The sequence below is a fragment of the Helianthus annuus genome, chromosome 5, assembly GCF_002127325.2.
Source record: "Helianthus annuus cultivar XRQ/B chromosome 5, HanXRQr2.0-SUNRISE, whole genome shotgun sequence".
Lineage (NCBI taxonomy): Eukaryota > Viridiplantae > Streptophyta > Magnoliopsida > Asterales > Asteraceae > Helianthus > Helianthus annuus.
The window spans coordinates 149,418,345-149,425,263 of NC_035437.2; positions in this window are offsets into that span (position 1 = coordinate 149,418,345).

The window sequence follows — 6,919 nt, forward strand, 5'->3', positions numbered from 1 at the left end:
CAATCTCAAACTTTGAACATGATATGTGATGTTGAACTTTAATCCAATTTGAGATGTAAAATCGCCTTTTTAAACTTTCAAAGTCGCTCATTTTATCATCCATATTGACTAACACGGTTATTCCTAAGATTTTTTTCAATAGAGAATCATGGTTTAACAATGTTTAACATCACTATTATGTTCAATCATGCCAAAATCTTAGTGTAATCACATCACTAAAACGAAGCATGCTCAAATCCCACCCAAATCAAATAAACACCCTTGAATTTATGCTTAAACATCCTACATTGTGATAAACAACCTACTCTTAAACAATAAGTCTAAAATTTCGGAAGAAATCACAACAATATATGAAAATCATGCATAAATAGAGTGAAAGTTCATACCTTTAGTGAAGATTGACAAGAATAACCAAAGAAAAGTGTAAAGACAAGAACTTGGATGAACACTCTTCAAGAACCCTAACACACACGTCCAGAAATCTTACAATCAAGCAAGAATTGGTGGAATTGGTTATGGGGGTTTTGTTCTTCTCTGAAAATCACTCAAGATGGACTCAAGAATCACGCGATTTGGTGGAGAATTGAGAGAGTTATGAAGAAAAGAAGATTTAGGGTTTTAGAGGGAAGTTGGGGAAGGTGAAGTTGAAAGGCAAGAGAGAGAAGGAGAAGAACGTATGGATCTGCTTAGGGAGGAGTTGAATGGATGTAAGAATGATATGGTATGGTTTTTAAGTCACAAAGGAGGTTAAAAACGACTTTGGAATGGGTTATGAAGGTTAAAGAGGGGTTTGGGTTCGATTTTATGCGTCAAACAAGAATCAGCGTCGGCTGATGTTGGAGACACCGTCGGCGACGGGTGTGGTGACCGTCGGCGACGGTATGTGCAATTGTTGTGGCACGCGACGGCTTATCTTCCTGTCTACGGAAGAAATTGGGCGACGGAAAAATTGAGGGACCGTAGGCGACGGGAAGACATGCCGTCGGCGACGGCATCTATATATTCCATTTTTTTAATTTTTCAAATTTTTTTTTTTTTTAAAAAACTATGTACACTAAAAAAATTCCTAAAAATTAATAAAAATCTTTTTGTGAGTTTTTATGAGTTCGAATTTTAAACAAAATAACCGTTAACGGTCCTACCACCCCCCAAAAAAAATCGTGTATTGTCCTCAATGCACCAAGTCGAGTCTAAAACATACCTTGTATCTTCAGGACCCTTTTGGAATGGCCAAACTTCACACAATCAAGAAAGGTTAGTATGACCAGGAAACGATTTACATCCAATTACGCAAACAATTTAATAAGTATACAAAACTTTACAAAACGTGTTACCGGTCCTTTTAATTTACCTCATATGTTGGTACACTTCCCAAGAAGCATACCAACTCCACATTTGCATCCTTTTTCTCTTCATTACCATCAAGGAATGGTTTAAGGCGGTGACCGTTAACCGTTTGCTTCGACCCATCCTTCGGGTCCTTGATTGTGACATCGCCAAGTTTCCCGACCCGTGTAATCACATATGGGCCCATCCACTTGCTCTTGAGCTTTCCGGGAAAGTACTTAAGCCTCGAATTGTAGAGCCAAACCTTTTGACCCACTTCAAACTCTTTTGGTTTCAACTTCGCGTCATGTGCTCTCTTCATGTCATCCTTGTACTTTGAGGCACACTCGTACGCTTCTTCCCTAAGCTCCTCCAACTCACAAAGCTTCAACTTTCGCTCCTTTCCTGCATCATCATATTTCATATTAACCTCTTTTATAGCCCACCAAGCACGATGCACAAGCTCAACCGGTAAATGGCAATTTCGCCCATAAACTAAGCGATAAGGAGTAGTTCCAATAGGTGTTTTATGAGCCGTTCTATAGGCCCATAAAGCATCATTCAACTTTGTTGACCAATCCTTTCGGTCGGGTCGAACGGTCTTTTGAAAAATTTCTTTTATTTGCCTATTGGAAACCTCAACTTGACCGCTTGTTTGTGGGTGGTAGGGAGTAGCAATTCGATGGTCAACACCATACCGTTTCAAGAGTTTGCCAAAATTAAAGTTCTTGAAATGAGATCCCCCATCACTAATGATTACTCGAGGAACCCCAAATCGAGAAATTATATTCGTTTGAACAAAATTGCAAACAACGGTATGGTCATTCGTTTTGGTGGCAATCGCTTCGACCCACTTGGATACATAATCGACCGCCACCAAAATGTATAAATTGCCATGCGAATTAGGGAATGGGCCCATGAAATCGATCCCCCATACATCGAAAATATCTACAATAAGGATCGGTTGCATGGGCATTTCATCCCTTTTTGAGATACTCCCCAACTTTTGACACTCAACACAGTTTTTAGCGAAATGAAAAGCATCCTTAAAAATAGTCGGCCAATAAAGACCGCTATTTAGCACTTTGTGCCCTGTTTTGTGACCACTAAAATGGCCCCCACAAGCAAATGAATGCAAGTGCATCAAGACGCTAGGAATCTCCTCGTCGGGTATGCATCTTCGAACGACTTGATCCGGAAAAATCTTGAATAAGTCCGGTTCTTCCAACGTGTAGTACTTGATTTGAGACAGGAAATGCAACCTCTTCCTTCTATCCCAATGAGCCGGCAAGTCACCTGTAACCAAATAGTTGACAATATTAGCATACCATGGTAATATTCCAACTTTTAAAATGTGCTCATCTGGAAAAGTCTCATTAATTTCTTCACGGGAAGAATCCTCTACACTCAACCGAGACAAATGGTCCGCGACCACATTCTCACTCCCTTTCTTATCTCGAATCTCCAAATCAAACTCTTGTAATAGGAGTACCCATCGAATCAACCGCGGCTTAGCATCCTTTTTCTCCATGAGGTACCTGACAGCACTGTGGTCAGAATAGATAATAACTTTGCTACCCCATATGTAAGCCCGGAATTTATCTAATGCATAAACTACCGCAAGTAGCTCTTTCTCAGTTGTTGTATAGTTAAGTTGTGCATCCGAGAGAGTCTTACTTGCGTAGTAAATGGCAACCGGCTTTTTGTCTACCCGTTGACCCAACACGGCCCCAACCGCATAGTCGCTTGCATCACACATAATTTCAAATGGTAATGACCAATTTGGTGATTGCAAGATTGGGGCCTCAACCAATTTCTGTTTCAATACATTAAAGGCATTTTCACACTGTTTGTCAAAATTAAAGTCTCGGTCTTTTAACAAAAGATTACATAGGGGTTTTGTAATATCACTAAACCCTTTTATAAACCTCCTATAAAACCCCGCATGACCTAAAAATGACCTAATACCTTTAACGGTCGTGGGATAAGGTAGAGTAGATATGACTTGTACCTTAGCACGATCAACCTCTATCCCACGACTTGACACCACGTGCCCCAACACAATTCCCTCTTGAACCATAAAATGGCTCTTTTCCCAACTTAGGACCAAACTAGTTTCAACACATCTTTTTAACACTTTATCTAGTTGGTCCAAACAAGTCTCAAACGACGATCCAAAAATTGAGAAATCATCCATGAAGATTTCTAAAGACTCTCCCACCATATCGGAGAAGATACTCATCATGCACCTTTGAAAGGTGGCGGGAGCATTACATAATCCAAACGGCATCCGCCTAAATGCGAAAGTACCGTAAGGACATGTAAAGGTAGTCTTTGCTTGATCTTCCGGATGGATGGCAATTTGGTTATAACCGGAATAACCATCTAGGAAGCAATAAAATTTTTGCCCCGATAATTTCTCAACAATTTGATCAATAAACGGTAAAGGAAAATGATCTTTAGAAGTTGCGTTATTCAACTTCCTATAATCAATACAAATTCGCCACCCGGTTACCGGCCGGGTAGCTACCTCTTCACCTGCGTCATTTTTGACGACTTGTATGCCGGCTTTCTTGGGAACCGTTTGTGTTGGGCTCACCCATTGGCTATCCGAGATCGGGTAAATGATACCCGCATCAAGCCACTTCAACACCTCTTTCTTCACGACCTCCCGCATGTTTGGATTTAACCGTCTTTGCGCATCTCTAACGGGAGTCACATTCTCTTCCGTGATGATTTTGTGCATCACTACCGAGGGACTAATACCCTTCAAATCCGCAATGGTCCATCCAATCGCTGCCCGATTGGTGACCAACACCTCCATCAACTTTTTCTCTTGCTCTCCGGTTAAATTTGATGCAATGATAACCGGGAGAGTATTGCCCTCTCCAACATAAGCATACTTGAGATGCTTTGGCAATGCTTTCAATTCGACTTCCAGAGGCTCCACTAAAGACGGCTTCAATTTAGTATCAATGCTCTCCGGTAAGCTCTCAACTTGGTGCGTCCATGTCGGTTTTCCTTCTCTAACCGCAAGCACCTCTAGACTCCTCACTTCCTCGTCCATGCTTCGTTCCACCTCCACCTGTGACCTGTTAAACACATAGCAATCCTCCATTGTGTTTTCCCCATAAACGACTGTGTCGCAAAGAGGTATACACGTGTCAACAATGTCTGCCATAAAGCATTCATCATCAACTGGAGAGTTCATAAGTCCGGAAAAAACATGCAACCTCAACCTCCGGTTTCCAAATGTCATGTCAACCGTTCCCGTTCTGCAATCAATTTGAGCATTTGCAGTTGCTAAGAACGGTCGACCCAAAATCACCGTAGGTTGTTTGGTTGGGTCCTTGGCCACATAATCAAGTACAAGAAAGTCCACCGGATAGTAAAAATCCTCGATTTTCACTATCACATCCGAAACAATCCCACGGGGTAGTTTAGGTGTCAAATCGGCTAACACCACGGTGGTGTTTGCCGATTGAAGTGGACCAAACTCATATTGGTCATACAAACTACCCGGTAGAATGCTTACACTAGCACCAAGATCTAGAAGCGCCCGATTGATTTTAAAATCGCCCACTTGAATTGAAATGATAGGCGCACCCGGATCTTGGAGCTTAGGTGGAAGTGCACCCGAAAGAATCGAACTCACATTTTCGGTTAAATCTAATTTTTTCGGAAATTTGTGAGTGCGTTTTTGGGTACACAAATCTTTCAAGTACTTAGCATAAGACGGTACTTGTTTAATTGCATCCAAAAGAGGTAAATTGATTTTTACTTGTTTGAAAATTTCCAACAACTCTTCTTGTTGTAGACCTCTTTTGTTTACAACCTTTTTCGTTGGTCCCTTCAATGCTTCGGGATAAGGGGCGGTATTAACCTCCACACCCTTTTCCTTAGCCTTGGGGACGGGGATGGCCACAACGGGAGTAACATTATTCTTTTTCAAATCATTTTTATTTTGACCCGTTTGGCCATCCTCAAGCTCATCATCACTAGCATCTTCCACCACCCCTTCAACAAATTGGGGTGGTAGTGTTTTGACACCATTATCAATAACTCGACCACTACGTAAAGTAACTTTATTAATTGGTACCTCACGTGTGTTCCTTGAACTCGACCCTTGATGCTTAGGGTTTACGGTGGTGTCACTCGGAAGCTTTCCCGTGCCTCCCTTGATTTGGGCTACTTCTTCCGCTAGTTGGCCCACTTGCTTTGCTAATGCCTCATGTGCTTTGTCTCGAATCTCATTCTCCTTCTTGGATTCTTGCATCATCGAGAGCATCACATCCATCTTTGTATTCAAGTCATTACCACCGGTTTGGTTGTTTGACCCACCTCCGTTACCGCCTTGATTGTTGTAATTCTTTTGGTACCCACCTTGGTACCCTTGGTTGTAATTCCGTTGGTAGCCTCCTTGGTTACCACCTTGGCGGTGTTGGTATGATGACCCGCTTCCTCCTTGGTTACCCGATTGGAAATTCGGGTTCATTTGGTTTGAAGCATTACCATACCGAAAGTTGGGGTGATTTCTCAAACCCGGATGGTAAGTGTTGGAGTTCATGTCATATTGCTTCCTATCTCCATACACTTGATTGACTTCTTCAGTGTAACCACTCGAACCCATTGAACATTGCTCGGTGCTATGTCCAATATCACCACAATCCTCACACACTTCGAATTGAACCGCGTTCACCTCTTTCTTCTTTTTCAATTGAGCTATCTCCCGCTCTAAGGAGGAGATCCGATCCTTGGAATCGAGATCGGGAAGTGACCGGGAAACCGGATGCCTTTTTGCTCTATCGGCCGATTCTTTTTGCTTGGACCGTTTGCTCATCCTCTCTAAAAATTCCCAATCGTCATCCTCATGGTTGCTCAAAAGGGTACCATTGCTTGTCGTCTCAAGCCGATTCCACGTCGCATCATCCAAGCCCCGTACGAAACATTTCACCAATTCCCATTTTTCTATTTGGTGATGTGGGCATCTCCTCATTAGCTCTTTGAATCGGGTGAATGCTTCATGTAACGGCTCACTTGAAAGTTGACGAAATGACCGAATTTCATCCATAGCATCATCGGTCTTGGCCATGGAATAGTATTCATCCAAAAATGCTTGTTGCATTTGTTCCCAAGTTCGAATACTATTGGGCGGAAGTGTAAAGAACCACTGCTTTGCTTTATCCTTCAATGAGAATTGAAATAGGCGAAGCTTCACTTCCTCCAATGCGAAATTGTGTCCTCCAATAGTATCACAAATAGATGAGAACTCCGTTAAATGGTTGTACGGCTCATCGTTAGACCTTCCGTTGAAATGAGGAAGGATATTGATGTAATGAGGTTTACAATCAAACATCCTCCTTTCACATACTATTGGAGAATTGTTTTCGGTCACTATCGGTCGGAAACGGTCATTGACTCCCCGTGGAGGTTGTTGACGACGTTGTGGCCCGTTGACTTCTTGATCGACTTGTCTCCGATTATCCCGTCTTTCATCCCTTCGCTCCTCTCTTCGATTATCTCTCGGGTTACCACCTCCCACAAAACGAGGAATCCGGTTAGGGTTTACATTGTTGTTGTTATTGTTGTTGTT